An 18237-nucleotide genomic window follows, 5' to 3' on the forward strand; every position below is an offset into this window, starting at 1 on the left:
GGGTTTGTGGGATGGTGGGGTAAAGCTTAGGGATGGCGGGTAAAACTTGAGGATGGGACTCAGATTTGGGGCTGAGGGGGATAGAGCCTGGGAATGGGGGGTGGGTGTGGAGGGTTGTGAACATTGTTCCTTCCTGCTTAAGAGTCTATCCCCAGGGGCAGTGTTTTCCTTGTCCTCATTTGCTTTCCAATCCAGGGGTGAAAGTAACTTAAACTTTCTAACTGGCGCAAAGCATTGAGTGTGCACTGTTCTTAAAACAGGGGTCACAAAAAGTACGGTTTGATGTTATTTATTAAGGACTGTCTCGTATTCACAAGCACTGTGTCTCTTCAAGTATTGATTTGGTAACTGAATTTGAAAAAATGGCTCTTCTCACTATTTTGTTTGCAGACCCCTGCCCCAGGGTATATCTACTCAGCAAAGTTATTTCGAAATAAGAGCTGTCGTTCTGAAATAACTTTGCTAGGGTCTACACAAATAGTGGTTGGCTTATTTCAAAATAGGTAAACCTCTTTCCGGCTGTGGCCACACTAGCCCCTCCTTGCAGAGAGGGCATAGTAATTTGGCACTTCGGCAGATGCTAAGGAGATGCTACCATGAATATGAAGCACCTCATTAGAATAATAGCAGCTGCACGCGCTTCGAAAGTGCCACTTTCAAAACGCACACTGCCTGGGTAGCCGGTGCTTTTCGAAACAACCCCTGATTTTGAAAGCCCCTTCTTCCCCTTTGGTTTCACACTAGGACCAGTGTTATTTCTCACTGGCAAAAATGACCAGCTCAGTTTTTGGCACTGACTGGCAACATCCTGCTGTGACTGCAGTGGTTCCTCTGCAGGTGGGGTTGTGGACTCAGTCTCAGAGAGGACTTCAACCAAAGTATTCCTAGAAGACAGCATCCGTTGTTGCTACTTTATAATTGCAATACAATTAGTAAAAGTGAAACAAAGCAATCAGTCTTGTAGCATCTTAAAGACTGACAATTTTAGTAATTAGGTAATGAGCTTTCCTGAGAAAGACCCACTCCGTCAGATATGGGAGCAGAACTGAGAAAGAATTGAGAAATCAGCAAATTATAAAAAAAGGAAGGAATGGGGTGGGTGAGAAGGAGGAGGGGGAGAAAGAATGTACATGGCAGAGGGGCATTACTGGGACATATTACATTAGTTGAAGTGCAGGAATATGAGCCTCTGATGCAGTGATTGATGCAGTTAGGTCTAGTGATGGCGTCTCTTGTACAGATATGTGGACAGAGTTGGCAACAAGGTTTGCTGCAGGGAGAGGTTCCTGGATTAGTGTTTCTGTGGTACGGTGTGCGGCTGCCAGCGACAATTTTCTTAAAGTCAGTGGCTGTCTATAGGAAAGAACACGCCGGTCATCCAGGGCATGTGAGAGTGAGAGATCAAGTTCCAGTGTAGGCTGAAGAAGTGGATCTTTCCCATGAGAGCTAATCACCTAATAAATAAAATCGTTAGTCTATAAGATGCTACAGGACTACTTGCTTTGTTTTGCAAAGATACAGACAAACCTGGCTACCCCTCTGGGCCCAATTAGGAGAAGTGTTAGCAAAGGGCTCCCTGACAGAAATGATTTCACGAAACATGTGTAAAGTCTAAGACTCTAAAGCTTTTAAGAAGCTGCATGAAAAGGAGAAATCAGCTAAGCTGTACATTTCCTCTACAGTAAAGAAACAACCTGTACTGAAGGATATGGTAGCTTATGCTTCCTCTTAGAGATGCAGTGATATGGGTCATGACACAACCTGCAATTGTTAAAGCTCACTTTGTTTGGTTCCAACCCCTCATATTTTCGACATGCACAAAGAGATCAGGAGTGCAGGATCAGGCCTTCCTGGTGAAGTCCTACCTGTAAACAAACCAGCTGGGGAACAGGGCCTGACACATGACAGCCTAACAGAGGGAAATACCGTCACATAAGTGTAGATGGTTCTTATTTGAAAATACACCTTTATTTTATATTCTGTTGATCCTTAGCCATAAGACTGCACCCAACACAGAAGACAAACCACAATGTTCTAACACAACAGTTCTTACCCTTTTCTGATACCTTATCTGTGGGTGTGAGACATGCCAGATTTTTTTAGAAGGTAAATCATTGAAAACACAAATTAAGTGCAGGCACGTAAGTACAACTACTTTGTTTTATCAAACCTGAGTATTTATTAACATTATACATTTTTTAATGATTACTATAATATACAAACAAAATTTTTGTTTGTATTCAGTTAGCCGCTAACCGTTAACACGTCAGTTACAGTTTACTTCCACAGCAAAACTCCACAACATCTCTGGGTAGTACTTGTGTATTTTTGTATGCCTACTGAACTATTGTTTGTGGTGAGCAATAACATAAAACTATTTTACATATATTTAATATGCATTTAAAAGCGTATAGGTCCCACCCCATCTCCATTTTTGGTTTTTGATCAGGGGCGCGTGAACATATTTGATTTTTGATATGGGGTGTGAGAACATATTTGAGAACCAAAGGGGTGCAAGCTGCAGTAAAGGTTAAGAACCACTGTTCTAACAGGACCAAATGCCAAGAATGGAAAGAAATCTAATCAAATGAAACCATCTGACAGAAACCATTTTTTTTTAAATTCCATGCTCAGAAGAAATTAATGTTTTCTAATGAAGATGATAACCTCTTCTCAATTTTCTTGGGCATCCTGCAAGGTGCTGCTTAATGTTTCCTTGTCCCATTGACAGATCTTGAGACAGCCAAGTTTTATTTTGATAGCTGAGCTTTTATTCCATTACTGAAAACCTCCTGGCACTGATGTGAGAGAAAAGTGGAATGATCAATGAAGAATCACATGCAGAATAAAAAAAATCTCGAATTCATGCTTTCTTCATGAATTATGGAAAATCTCCCCTTCCCCGCTTCTGACGAACAGTACAATGTGCAGCATTATTTAAAAGCATCTCTAATGTTACCTTAAGTACCTCACTTCATAAACACTATGTCTGTACAAGCACCCCCTTTCGAAAGGGGGATGCTGATGAGACACTTTGGGTTATGCAGCACCTCATTAGCATACTGGCAGCTGCGGCACTTGGAAAGTGCCGCTTTCGATCGTGTGTGGCTCGTCTTCATGGGGTCCTTTTCGAAGTGTGTGGGGTCCTTTCGAAAAGGACCGTGTGTAGGTGAGCTGCGTGCAATTGGAAGTGGCACTTTCAAAGTGCCTAGGCCACCATTATGCTAATGAGGCACTGCATATTCATTGCAGTGCCTCATTAGCATATCCCAAAGTGTGTCATGAACATTCATTCCCCTTTTGAAAGAGGGGTGCTAGTGTAGACAGAAAAACATACAGCGGACCAAGACGTCAAATAATTTTCATATTTCACAATTTACGTTCAAGTTTTTTTCAAAATATAACAATTAAGTGTGGTTTTACTAGTCATAAAAATGAGAAACTAAAAGTGCTTCATTCGGCTGAAACTATCGATTGCTTGAATTGGGTATAAATACTACATTGGTATCTCAACTCAGCTGTGCTAGTCACTCTGTACATACAATGAAAAAAGAGAAGCCAGTACTCAGTAGGCTCTCCACCCACCCCTGCAAGCCAATCCCATGACTAGGGCTGCTGAGGTGCTGGTATTCAGTACGAGCGAGAGAGAGAGAGAGAGAGAGAGATACCTGCTCCAAGATATAATGGGGCATTCATCCTGACTTCAGTGCAGTTAAATCATGGATGAATTTGTCCCAGTGCTAGTAGCTACTCTACATAGCTCTGCTGATGTCCTTAAATCATTAGCTGTGACATCACTCCTCACCAGTCTCATTCATGGTTCTCTCGAGCAGAGATCAATCATCAATCATCCTGAAATAAGCCAGCCATTTTGCTTATCTGAACAACTTGGGCCTAACCTTAAAACACTAAGATCACTTTTTATTATAACCTAAGCCAGGATATTAATTTAGGCCTCCAGTGTTGACGTGCGAATGAATCACGACACCACATCTCTGTTTATAGGTTTACTAGTAAACACAATACAGATAACAACACCAAGCTTGCACAGAATGCTTTTCATTAGACCAATAATTGTGATTGTAGAAAGAGACTCTCATTTCAGAGTCATGGTTTTCGAGTTTCACTGTGGATATTTTTCAGCACTGAAAAATTCTTGCCACTGCTGTTCATTTTACACCCCCATATTACTTCCTCCCTCTTACTACCAGGCACGGAGACATTCAGTCAAATTTTCACATGTATAATACCTATGCTTAGGCAGCGTCACTGATCGTGTAGGAGGTGGCAGGAGAGGGCAAGGGACAACTGCCATGGGGCCCAGTGATTCACAAGGACCTGAGGCTCCTGGCTGCCACTGCTGCTTCTGGGGTAGTGGTGGTGGCTGGCACCATGGGCTGTTTAAATTGTTGCCAGAGCATGGCTCTGATGGCTGCGAGCTGTGGGGGTGGGGAGAGGGTTGTATCGTGGTCAGGGCTGACCAGACCCCATCTCTTATGCCAGAGGCACCACCCCTTTCAGGGCATGGAGCTGCTCTCCCCCCACACTTTGCCTATGGGCCTGTGAAAGCTGTTGGGCCCCCAGGCATAGGGTTCCATGCTCCTTCAATAACATGAATGGAGGGAAGAGAGTGCTTCCCACACACTGATAGCCATTGACTCTATGACAGGCTTCCTTCCAAGACAGGGCTCCACGTTAAAGGAGGAATTGTGCTAGACAATGGTGCTGTTCTCGGTGTTGTCCCTTCCCATTAGAACATCTGGGAAATAGCAGCATGAGACAATGGTGACCCTGTTTGCAATTTCTCTCTCTTGTGCAAGCCATGTTGCCATGGCAAAGGAGATCAGAGTTCCGGCATAGCCTCCCTGCTTAAGAACTGTGGTATTCCTGTACCTATGATGTTTGTTGATTGATTCTCTGCCGGCTCTGGCAAAGGACAAATCATACCCCTCTTAGGCTAGTGCTACACTCACCCCTAGTGCCAGCAGCTTGATGCAAATGAGCAGCCTCAAAAATGCAAAATGGCCACTCATATGCATATCCGAGCAGACCATTTGCATATTCATGGCAGAAAACAAGCAATGAAGACGTGGTTCTGCCGGCAAAAAAACCCTTTGTTGGCAGCCCCTTATCCCTGATTTTTTCCAGGGATAAGGGGCTGGCAACAGAGTGGGTTTTTGCTGGCAGAAACAAGCGTTCACTGCTTATTTTCTGGCGAGAATAGGCAACGAGCTGCTTGGATATGCAAATGAGCAGCCATTTTGCATTTTTGAGACTACTCATTTGCATGAAACTGCTGGCACGAGGGGTGAGTGTAGCACTAGCTTTAGAGGTTGAGCCAGAAGACATGCGTAAGAGCTGACATTTACAGTTTGACTAGCCTCTGCGATGAGGGTTCCTCCTGCACTGGGGTGTTCTGGGACTGTGGGAATTTTGAGCCACCGCACCACAGTCACCACATTTAACATCACAAGAATCAGAACAGCCAAAGGAACAAACATCCAAATTCAGTAAGCCAAATCTTCATCAGGTGTAAATTGATATAGCTCCATGAAGCAATTTGGATTTACAATGAGAATTTGGCCTACTGCATCCAATTAGAAACAGACTCTTCTTTTTATTCTTATCTTGCAGACCTTGACATTAGCATACAAATGGTTAACCTTCAGAGCTTACTGATACAGGGAAGGGTAGTCAGCTCATCCCTCCTGTTCTTACCCTGCAGCTACCTCCAACTGACAATCTGACAAACGCATCCATGGGCTTCTTCCTAGGATGCCACTGCCTCACTTCTTGGAGTTCAAGATTCTCTCATTTGCTACACGAGACAAACATTCTCATTTCCCTAAGTTAGAGTCCAGCATAAGTTGAGCTAACTTCCTAGTACGACTAGCTGAGGAAAGTAGGTAGAACAATAAACAAAATGTACCTGCTTTATTCTAAACACAGTCGCCATGCTGATAATCTTCAGGTGCTCCTCTTTACATGTCTTCCCTAGCTATGAAACTAAAACAGTTTCCACGTGATCATGTGTAAAGTAACTAGCTTTTGATAGTTTGCACTCAGGCATATACAGGTTCAGATGCAGATGTAGGCAGGCATCAGATATAGATCAGAAAGCCAATATATATTCTTTGAGAAAGCTTTCATGTTAGCAATATTGAGCTTTCATTTGTATTCAAGAAAACTGCAAAATATTGTAGTCTTACTGAAATGGATCATGCTAAACTAAATTGGAACAAGTTGATGAAAAAGTGTTAATTAACCTGCTTTCTTCTCACTGAGTACTTGTGTTTAACCTACAGGTCATCTCCTTTTTGAACCACTGTATAAATGTGATGTTCAACATGAGGCAAATCAGCTGAATCATCTATTGAAAGTGAAACTGAGTGATGACTCTTGAACCTTGTCCTTTCTGTGTGAGGGTAAGTAAATGCCTAAAACAGGAGGCATGAACCTTTTCATGAATTATTCCAAGCATTTTTTATGGTAGAAGAGGTTGCAATAATTCTTAGCCTGAGCATGAGAGCTCGTGTAAATTTGTTAGCTGTGCCTCGTGGTTGAAGCTGAACATACAGGGTGACAAATGGAAATAAAAAATCTCCTTTTCTACAGGGAATGTACACTGTGTGGCTGACCTCTTTTAAAAAGTCATTTCCTTGCAAGTTTTATATACTGGAACAAATATTTAGAAACGCGCGACACTTGCTCCTTTCTTGACTTGCTTATTTATTTGTGCAATTATCTGGTTTAAAACCACTAATTGACTGAAAGAGTAAATGGGGGAAGAAAACCCTTCTGAGTTTGACATTGAACAGAACAGACATTGCACAGAACCCAGCTTTCTCTAAATCAGAAGTCAATAGACAAAATAAGAAACTGAACTGAAAAAAAAAAACTCAGAGGAAGTCAATATATTTTTATTTCCACTGTTAAAAATATAACTTTAATAATGCTAGAGATAAGTCCAAAATTCGCAAGTGAGGTAGGTCAGAGATCTATGCTTTTTAATATCGAGCTTTTCTCCAGTATGACTTTTACTGCATTAATGGCTAAATCATACTGATTGTAAAACAGCCAAAATGAAGCAATTAGTAAGGTCTGTGACAGCCAAGGAGAGTGAAATGCACAAGGTTTTCAATGCAAGCCAGATGGATATCTTCAATATATTTCTTATTATCTGCTTGTGGTAATATGTTCAATTAAACTGAATCAGTACTACAGACCATTTGAATTGCCTGAAAAAAAATTAAGTGTCTGCTACAAATTTAATGAAGCTAAACAGTCATATTATGTTTACAAGTTTTATTTCTTATGATCAGTAAGTGTTTACAAGAAAAAAGTAATTATTTCATGTGAGCAGCTTTTTCTAATTGCAAAGTACTGTACTTTACACTTTAATTTAGTTGCCTGCGTGTGTTCTGTTCACTTTTTAAATCTTTTAGATATGGGAATTACACTTAAATGTAAAAAGGTCAAGAAACCAGTCAGTGTTTTTCTCAATGCATTTTCTGTTCAGCAATGACCACAAATTAAAGCTCTGCAGGTTTATAATAATGCACTGTTAACCATTTATGGGATGAAATTGGCTCCATGTGAAGTCAATGGAAGAACTCGGTGGTAGATGGATGGGGCCTAAAACAGGACAAAGCTCAGTAAGCCTGAATGCTTGCTATAATCTTTATCAAATGTTATGGAAAGTTACTGACCTTTCTCTAGTATGACACAGTGCTAATGGTCCATGGCTGCACTGTTTGTCATGTTGACATTAAGAAAACCAAAAGCAGAAGACATTCTAACTAGAACTATGCTGATGTAAAAATCACACCTTCAATGGTGCATACACAGAGGTGCAGGCAGATGCCACGCGCCCTGGCTTCACACCCTGGAAGCGGTGGGGCCAAGGGCAGCAGGGGAGGACTTATGGGATTCAGCCTTCAGTGCTGCCCAGAGCACAGTGCTGGCCACCCCCTTCCCTCACAGCTGTGTGAAGCAGTGCAGTAATGTTGCCATAGCAATTCAAAGGGGCTGGGAGCACCAGCCACCACTGCTGCCACTGCCCAAGTAGCAGCAGCAGTGGCGGGAGCTCTGGGCATCTTTGAAATGCATGGCCCAGGGGCAACTACCGCCTATGCCCTCCACCGTCAGCAGGACTGCACACACTCATTTTGTATGCTATGGGTGACATTTCCACCAGTCCTCAACGGTGTCTGCAAAATTTGAGGGCAAGTGGAACATGGGCCAAAGGTTATAGAAGGATCTTCTGTTCTAGTTTGGCTCTGCTGTGTAACATTGGAGAACTTCCAGTCTCCAGGCTCTGGTGCTTTAATTTACTCATCTGAAAAATGGAGATACTGAAGTAGAACAGTCTATGATACCTGAAAGAGGTGTTCTCTGAAACTGAGTCAATGTTCCCAAAGTACTTTTTTAGATCTTGAACTCAAAGGACAGCATGCATCTCCCCAGCAAATATTGATTTTTGAAGAGGATATTTGTCTGACTATTTGATGGTACATATATGATTTGGAAAGGAAACGACTTTTGTCTCACAATGATGACCCCAAAGTGGTCTACAATGAGACTGTTCAATTACTGTACTTAAGAGAAGTGAAGAATAACTTACTCCAAAGAAAACTATAGAGGGAAATGCAGATAGGCACCACATTGGAATTCTGCTTGAAATTAGAGTGCTGCTCTTGAAAAAAAAAAGCCATTGGATTTTTAATTGCCAAAACTAAACAGTCAGGAACTTGGTTTAATGCCACATCTGAAAAAGTACAGGGAAGTACAGTGCTCCTTAGCAGTATGCTAGGTCATTGACAGATGTAAGTGTGACACCTACTGGACATTGACAACACGTCTTCCATGCAAGTATCTAAGGCTTAGCTAAGAACAGTGTTTTTCAACCGGTGGTCTACGGATCCCTATGGGCTTGCAGATTATGTCTAAGATTTCCAAAGGGGTCCAAAGCTCCATGTAAAACTTTTTAGGTGTCTGCAAACCACTGACTTAGAAGATCCACCATCAGCCCATAGAGGTATGGCTACAATAGTGTATGGAGGATCAGTGAAATTAATAGCTTTCTCATTTAAAAATTTCTTTTCATACAGTGTATGCATTGGGTCATATTTCATGCTACTGGAAGACACTTAATAGTATGCTAGAAAATAATTGGTGCCATTGGAAACAATCCAATTAGGGAGAATGCACTCAGTTGCAATTTAATGGCCAAACGTTATTGCTTTTGTTAATTGCTAAAATTTAGTATTTGTCACTGATTTCCAACTGTTTGCAAGTCAGAAGACGGGAAACATTCTTCAATACTCACACATACTGCTTAGTTGCAACATACTATGTGAAAACTGCAACTGTTTTCTATAGAAAGTGTTAAAGAAATGCAATAATTGTATCTCTACTGAAAACCAAAGTTGGAATAAATTTTATTTTTCTACTCCAAAACTGAACAAGACAAAAATCCACGAATAAGTCAAAGGTCAAATGTCTGTCACCTGCATTTTTCTTTAGAATTTTAACCAAAAAGAATCTTGATTTGTTGAAACATGAGATCAACAATGTTTGTTTATAGTCAAGCGTTAATATACAACCCCATCTGCTCTAATCCTACTGACAGAGACAAAAAGCTTCAAGATCTCTACCAGGCATTCGTAAAACTTAATTACCCACTGAGAGAAGTAAAGAAACAGACTGACCGGGTCAGATGAATACCCAGAAGCCAGCTACTTCTAGATATGCCCAAGAACATTAATAACAGAACACCACTTGTCATCACCTATAGCCTTCAACTCAAACCCCGCCAGCGCATTATTGACAATCTACAATCTCTACGGGAATATGATCATTCTTCTCACAGGCCCTTGGCGACAGGACTGTTCTTTCCTACAGACAGCCACCCAACCTCAAGAAAATTCTCACCAGCATACACACACTACACCACAGAAATACTAACACCAGGACCTTTCCTTGCAACAAACCCCATTGCCAGCTCTGTCCACATACTTACACTAGACACACCATCACTGGAACTAACCATGTCTGTCACACCATCAGGGTCTCATATTCCTGCATTTGAACTAATTTGATATATGCCATCAGGTGCCAGCAATGCCCCTCTGCCATGTACATTGGAAAAACTGGGCAACCCATTCACCAAAGGATGAACGGACACAAATCAGACATCATGAGTGTCAATAAGCATAAACTGGCAAGTGAGCACTTTAACTTGTCAGGACACACTATTAATGACTTCATGGTTTGTGTATTACGACAAAGAGACTTTAACACCAGATTTCAAAATGAGACATCTGAATTGGAATTTGTTTTCAAGTTTGATAGCTATCACCACAGACTCAACAAAGATCTCACTTATCTTATGCATTACACAGACAATTTCCCCACCTTAGATATTCATGGTGATGGCAGGCATCCCACTTAACTTAACTGACACTTTGCAGAGATTTTTTTTCCTTTCCTCTTTCTTCCTTCCTCCTGTTCAGCTGATTCCTCAGTTTTCTCTCAATAATACTCTAGATCTGAAGAAGTAGGTCTTTCCCATGAAACCTCATCACCTAATAAATAATATGGTTAGTCTTAAAGGTACTACAGGACAGTGTTCTATTTTTCAGACTGGTCATATTGCCTTTCACATTCAAAGCAAACTTCTTGGCTGGTGCTAGTATGAACCTTATTAGAAATGCAAAGCTACTGCATGTCACAAAGCACTACTACCTCAAAACATATCTCAGAAAAAAGAAAAAAGCAGCAATTTATTATACTGCTTTTGTGAAATATGGGGTCATAATTCACAGAACGTCTGTGAAGGAATGCTAAAGTTCTAAAATCTTATTCTGGTAAAAATAATATATATGTCTATATATACCTTATGTCTGAAACAAATTCAGATTTTTTAGACAAAAAAATCTGTTTGGAATAATTCAAAGAGACATTTGACCAGTGGTTTAGAATTGTTAAGTCAAACCTTATGGCTAATGCTATGCAGACAGTGACGAAATGGATAGAGATGTAAAGTATTTGATGAACATTCTCTCCTTGGGAATATCTTCTTGATGAAGGAGTCAACTCTCTCCAGGTGAAAAACAGTTGATATAGACATGTCCCAGGAAGCACCTCAATCATAACTGGAAACAATAGCTGGAGAAATGCATGGGGATGAAATACACTCACCATCAGTTATGAGAAAAGAAAAGTGGGCTACAGAAAGACAATCTAAATACTTGCAGAAAATCTGTCCTTTGTATAGTCCAAGGCACAGAAATGTTGTAGTTAAAGCCCTGCTAATGAAATAACATGTCCTGAAAATGTAATCATTGTACTAAATACATTGAAAAACTTTGGAAAGGCAGTTAGATATGACTCAAACCAAGCCACGTATATTTTGACCATAACTGACATGGACAAAGTTGATGAATGCAACACATCTGTATTAATACAGTCATCATGAATGCTTGAAAACTAGATCAGTCATGTACCAGCCAAGCATTTGCTGATCTCACTTAAGTTCAGATGATCATACTGTTAGATTTAACTTGACACCAGAAAGCCCAGAGAAACATTCCACCAACAGTCAATTTCAGCCTTCTAGTTCCATTCCATTATACAAGTGAGAGTTACTTTGGCTAGGGAACTAAATCACAAAATATAAGCCAGAATATAAGCAGACATGCGGAGGACTGACATTTTTATTATGAACCCTCGAGCCTCTCCAGGTACGTATCTTGAATCATTTTTAAATTTGCTGTTATTAAACTGGAGTTATCCAGAGCTTCAGTTGACAACATGACACATAACACACTAAGCCTCATCTCACCATGAAAAGGACTGCAACGCAAGACAGTTAAGACCTATGAAGGAGTTTCAAGGGCCTGAAAACTCTACTGCAATGCCATGCAGCAGAGTCTCACTCTTTTAAGTATCCTTAACAGTATGTCTGAACCCAGAAAAAAAGCTTCTGCATGCACCGGAGGTAAACTGATTGGAACATTGATTGATGGAAATGGGATCAAACCAATCCACTGTAAATCATTCCAATAAAGAACATAAAATATGCACACAAAGGAATGGAGTTACATCTTGTTCTTGTAAACTACAGTCGCTGGCAAAGTTTGGATCAAAGTGTTTGAAATTAATGCACCACTCTGTCCATACTAAAACAAGCTCATGAATTCAATTTAAGATAAAGAACATGACACTGCTGTCCATAATATAACAGACCTTTTGCAACTAACCCGGTTCAATGTTTTCCTGCTTTTTTATTTAAAGGGTTGACCTTGCCAAACATGAATAACCTTGGTTCTATGAAGAGCCCTGGGACAGCAGAACTTCAGAATATTATTGACTACCACACTCAAACCAAGCTGAAGAACATTGTGTGACCATCGTTATTTTCCCAACTGCTGTATTTTGGAAAAATTAAACCACTTGAAGGAATTCTATCACACTAAAATCTTCACACCAGCCATTTTGGAAAAAAAATTACTTCTGAAACACACAATATTGCACAGATGGCAAGACATTAAAAACTGTTTTTCTAGTACAGCAGAGATTTGGAACAAGACAGTCCTTTTCAGCTCTGCCTTGAATGGCATGATCTTAACTTTCAAAGGACAGAAATCAGTTTTTTTACATCTGCTAAACAAGATACAAGAATGCAAGTCCGCATTCATCCTATATATATAAAATGCAAATCTTGAGGCAAGGACATATTTGTCAACCTGGCACATGGCAGCAAGATGATCACTTATTTCAAGGTGTCCAAAGAAATGGTGTATGTGAAATAAAAAAGAGTCACAAAGTTAAGCTAATGTCTGCAACACCAATCTAGACCTGGGATGTGGTTTGTGTGTGCCAATAAAAGCTGTATCAGTAATTATTAATACAATGCTCTGTGGACTATAAGCCTGAGCATTATTAAAGGTATTACAAGAATCCATGAACGGACACATATGGACTCCCTGAAAAGATCTCAGACAACAGACATAAATATTCCCCAAAGGAATTTGATGAATTTTGTCAAAACACAGGATTTAAAATACAGTTTATTAAATTAGTGTACCTACAAAGCAGAGGCTGGGATAAACAAATCCAAACCCAAGCTTCTGGAGACAGCTGATGAGGTTGTTAGCAAAGATCTCTGTATCAGTCTATCCCGCAATGGGAATACATCTATTGGCAATAGCTCTGCTCTTTACAGCTGTACAGAGGTAAGCAGCTGAAAACCAAAGCAGCCAATCTGAGATAGATCCAAGCTAGTCTGAGACATAAACACAAATGAAAGTCAACAATTGTTTAAATCTGTTTAATCCATTCACTGCTTTGAATGCTGGCAGGATGGTAGCTGGAAACTTGCTCCCAAAATGAAACAGGTAAATAATGTAATCAGAACCAGTCCTCACCCTAGGCACATGTGAGTTCTGAACTAATGTTATAATCTTCTCCAGAAAGCAGAAAAATCACAGACCACAGAAGTATACTGACTCTACCCATACCTCCTGTGATGTAGGACTCCAGGAATTGATAAATTCGCTCCCCCCAGACTGTTACTTCGAAACCCCATGGATTCTCCCTTGTCCTGAACCTAATCTAGCTATTTACACAAGGGCAAAGTGGATGCAAACATTTGCCATTCAGAATCTCTAGTTTCACAAATAGCAAGGAGACCCTGTAGCACCTTCAAGTCTAACAAATTTATTAGGTTTCGTGGGCAAGACCCGCTTCTTCACATTACCTCTCTGAATCTGTCGTGTTTTACATACACTGTATAAATATACAAGGTGCAGCACAGTGCAGAACCTCTGTAATGCAATCACAGTTTACAAAACATTAGAGAAATAGGATATGCAGCCTCAATACTTCCTGTTAGAATAATGCACAGACTCCCACTGTGAAGCCAAACTCTACCACATTTGGCTGAAAAATTAAACCGATAAACACTGTTTCTGACTTAGAAGCTATTTTATATGATATAAAGGGCTATAGCAAAACAGGTATACACTGCACCTGTTTACATAATTTGAGTGTTAAGAACTGATATGATCATTCTGCTTCTCCAAAGGTACAAGACAAAAATCACATTAGGAGGATCATGTATGTCAAAGAAATTTTGCCACAAACTCACATGCATATTAAGTGTATCTCACAGGCTCCAACTTGCATTGGATGGATTATCTTATTTTGGGATGGCAGCAGTAGCAACGTCATTTAAGTTAATGTTATTAGCTTGGTTATGTAATTCCCTCCTGAACCACTGTGTGCCAGAGAAACTTCATTTGTGTATTAGTTATTGCTATCTGAGTGCAAATGGAAGGTTGGTAATTAAGCCATTCTACAATTATATCTGACTTGTGCACTTAGACACAAAATAACACTTTGGGGAGGTGAAGGGAGCTGATCCTTTCCCAACGCAGGGCCTGGGGGAACCATTACAGCAGGAAGCGGTGCTGTCAGCCGCTGTGAGACCTGGGGTAAGGTGGGAGGGGGGCCCGGCTCTGTGCCAGGGAAGGAGTGGAGCCAAAAGTGAATGGGGTAGGGCCAAGAGCAGTCAGCTCCCACTGCTGCCCAGGCTCCCGCCTCTCGCTCACAGCCATGCGCAGTTGGAGCACCCTGCCATGGTACTTCAAAGGCACCTGGAGCTCTGGCTGCTGCAACTACCCCCTTTCCCTCCCACACCCATCAGTGGGTTTGCCAATAGGCTATCTGCACCCACTCTGCCAATGCGGAGAGGAAAGCAGCAGAAGACAGACATTAGGTCTGGTGACTGTGGGGTGCAGGGGAGCTACCTAGTTGAAAATAACAGGTAACTGTGTTAATCTGTATTCTAACAAAACAAAGAACCAGTCATGTAGCACTTGAAAGACTTAACAAAATAATTTATGAGGTGATGAACTTTCATGGGGCAGACCCACCATCTCCAGATCTGAGGAAGTGGGTCTGCCCCACCTAATAAATTATTTTATTAGTCTTTAAAGTGCTACATGACTGCCTTTTTGTTTAGTTGAAAATAAGTTGCTTCTGCATTAACTGGAGAAACTCCCTTTCCCAGAGCCTCTCTCTACTGAATTCAGCTTTATCATTAAAATCTGAATTAGTCTTCTCAGAGCTGCCACTATAAATAGCCACTGATGTGATTATATGAAGTACAAAGAAAGCCAGCATTTTACAGTATTTGCCTGACACTGTTTACTCTATTTGTCATGTAAACATTCTAGTGCTAAGTCTTTTTTCTGTCATGGAAAAACTGGAACATTTAGCCTCAGGTACAGCAAAAATGGAAAAAAGTAACTGAAAATTAACATGTATATGCTGCTTATAAACACAACCTGTGTTCTACAGATCTCTTAATAATAGCTGCTGAATTGCTCCCTGTCTTTACAGGTGCAATCCCTACCTTTTAATGTAAAGATCAAACTACACATGCAAGCTTTACAAGAATATGGTTCTCAAGACACAGGACAGTTTTCACCTAGAACTAAGAGAACAAAGCAAAGTTATATTCTGAAAACTACTGCAGTTTAGTATTTCTGACAATGGCATGCTCATAAACAGCCCTCTGGGCACCAATCAGAATATTGTATTTTTAAGACAGCTACTCATGCATAATACAAATGTTTATTCAACCCTCTTTTTGTTTGTTAGAGACTTATTTTAAGCCTTTATGTATTTGGTGTAACAGATATGATCCTTCCTTTTCCTCCCCCTCCAAATCCTTCATCCTCTATGTGCTACCATTAGCATCTCTCATTCAATTTGGTGGAGGAGGGGGAAGAGGGAAATATGATTTAAAAAAAGAGAAATGCTCATTGTTAATGGAATAACACAGAAAGATTAGATAAGATGTCTTCTGATGCATGACCTTCACCGGTATTTAATCAATGAATAAAAGCATCTCTTAAAGTCAGAGAACACATCAGCTGATAAATTAGTCCTTTTGCAGATGACAAAACTGAATTAAAATATGGCACTCAAAAATATTCCCCCATCAACTATTACATGTGTTAATTAAGGCATAGAAAATCAGGTATTTCAAGGTAAATGCACAATACACAGTCATTTACAGTTCAGAACAGTTTTGTGGGCTTTTATACTTTTTGTGGGCTTGACTCTAAAATTGTGTTTACTGTTAATATCCATGTCTCTGATCACAGGGTATGTTTCCACTTGGTGCATATGTGTAGGTCCCATTAATGTTAAAGGGATCAAGTTATTACAGAGCACTGAAGATGAAAAAATAATGTTTGCTAACCTCTTATAACCTTAACACATCAGATATCAGATAGTTAACACATCACAATCAGATAGTTCACGTGACCAATCAACAATAATCAGGTGTAATACATACTTATCCAGTGAGTGGCAAACAGGCTGCCTTTAGGAGCAGTAATATGGAAGAATCAGATAAGTTTTACATTCCATAATTACTACTTTTCAACAGCATTAGCTAAACAAAGTAATATTTAACTCTTTTATGAATGTAAAGCGAGAGCCTGGTTTGGGGAGGGAGTGAGCACCTGACTTCAATGGACAATGTGGGTCTGAGCATTTCCCAAAATCAGATCCTTTATCAATGATATTGAAACTAAAGACCAAGGGCATTGGTCCCATCTTACTGATGCTGATTTTACACCTGTGTAACCCTCTTGACTTCAACAGCATTAGTTGTGATTTACATCAAGTGAAAGCAGCATCAGTCCCTAAGGGACTCTAGCTGGGAGCTGTGCTAGCTCATGCTAAAAATAGTAGCATGCCTTGGCAGCCTGGGAGACAGCTTGGACTAGCCATGGAGCATGTCTTCAGGGATCTGGGTGGGTTTGAATGCTGATAGCTAGCCCAAACCAGGGCGCATGCCCAGGCCTGCTGAAGGGGGACAGGTGGGGGCAAGGAGGACTACCACAAAGGGGTATTTCAAAGGGGCTGCTGACTTCAGTGGTGGGGCATAATGACTTCTGCTTGTTACAGGAGCTGTTCAGTACCTTTAGTGTTGGGCAAGATGTTTTTCCACTCTCTTATTTTCAGGAGCTTCCAGAATTTTACTCACACTCATTTGTTATGCCTCTGCTTGAGGAAGAGAGAGATTCAAACAGCCTGAGTTCTCTTAAACACAAACCACTGCTAACCTGAGGGACGACCTGTTCAAAGACACTAATGTGTGCTGAAGCACAAGCTGCACAAACTGGAAGTGACTATGTGAAGTAGTCAAGTTACTTCTAAGGAATAATGTAGTCTCCCCATGGCATTCATTTTACAATAAGAATTACATAAAGCTGCATCTACAAAAGAAAAGAAATATGCATTATGCTGGTGTATTTGCCCAACACTGTCCTACTATAGAGCCTGGCACTTCAATTCCTACACATGCACCAGCCTTATCAATGGGAGTTCAGCCTGGGAAAGGACAGATGAAGTGTGAGATGGTATTGCAGATGTGACAGGATGTGACACGGAGCATCCAGAGGTCCCCAGGGGTGAAAGTGGAGGGAATCAGGCACAAAACACAAAAGGTTGGATCTACAGCTGGTGTTATTCCATGAAACTCCATTGACTTCACTGGAGCTACGTTAATTTACACCACCTGAGAATCACCATAATAGGCTTACACCTTTTCCAATATAAAGAGAAGCATGTGAAATTAGAGAGAAAAAATGTCAAATAGTGTGATTAGGCTAGTTCCTATCCTCAGACACGCATGCACAGCTGACATCTTAGGGAAGATTGTTGCAGGGACATGCTGGTGCTGCACCACACATACAGAGACAGGTTTGTAAGCAGCTGCCATGTCACAGAGGGATCACTTTGTTCCTCAGGGCAAATGTCCTGAGACTGACTACTTAAACCCACTCTGATTATAAAAATGTGAAATTAAATGAAATGCTTCATTAAAAGCATTTTTAAGAAGCCTCTATACTATACAAATGATTGATAGGGAGAGCTTCTAAACCAATACTGTCCTTCGATGCCAATATATGGGAGAATTAAAACTGACAGCATTAGAGCTCTGTGATTGATTACAAAATAATAAGTCAATCTCTCCTAATCTGTTATCCAATATAGCATTTTCCATGAATAAGAGAGAAATGGAGAGTGTTTATCAGGGTAATAATCCACATGCCTGCTGCCTATAATAATTCATCAGACACGCAACTTCTCATAAACAGTTATCTTTAAAATAATTGTCAATGTCACTGTATTGAACTTTAACTTCAGTTT

The 18237-nt window shown here is 40.5% G+C and overlaps 1 protein-coding gene across 1 annotated transcript in view; it reads right to left on the reverse strand.

Annotated features, from left to right (window-relative positions):
• LOC142018847 (contactin-4-like) overlaps window positions 1-18237 on the reverse strand; it is a 242264-nt gene that overhangs the window by 49103 nt on the left and 174924 nt on the right. The window lies entirely within an intron of this gene.

Source organism: Carettochelys insculpta, chromosome 11 (genome assembly GCF_033958435.1).
Source record: "Carettochelys insculpta isolate YL-2023 chromosome 11, ASM3395843v1, whole genome shotgun sequence".
NCBI lineage: Eukaryota > Metazoa > Chordata > Testudines > Carettochelyidae > Carettochelys > Carettochelys insculpta.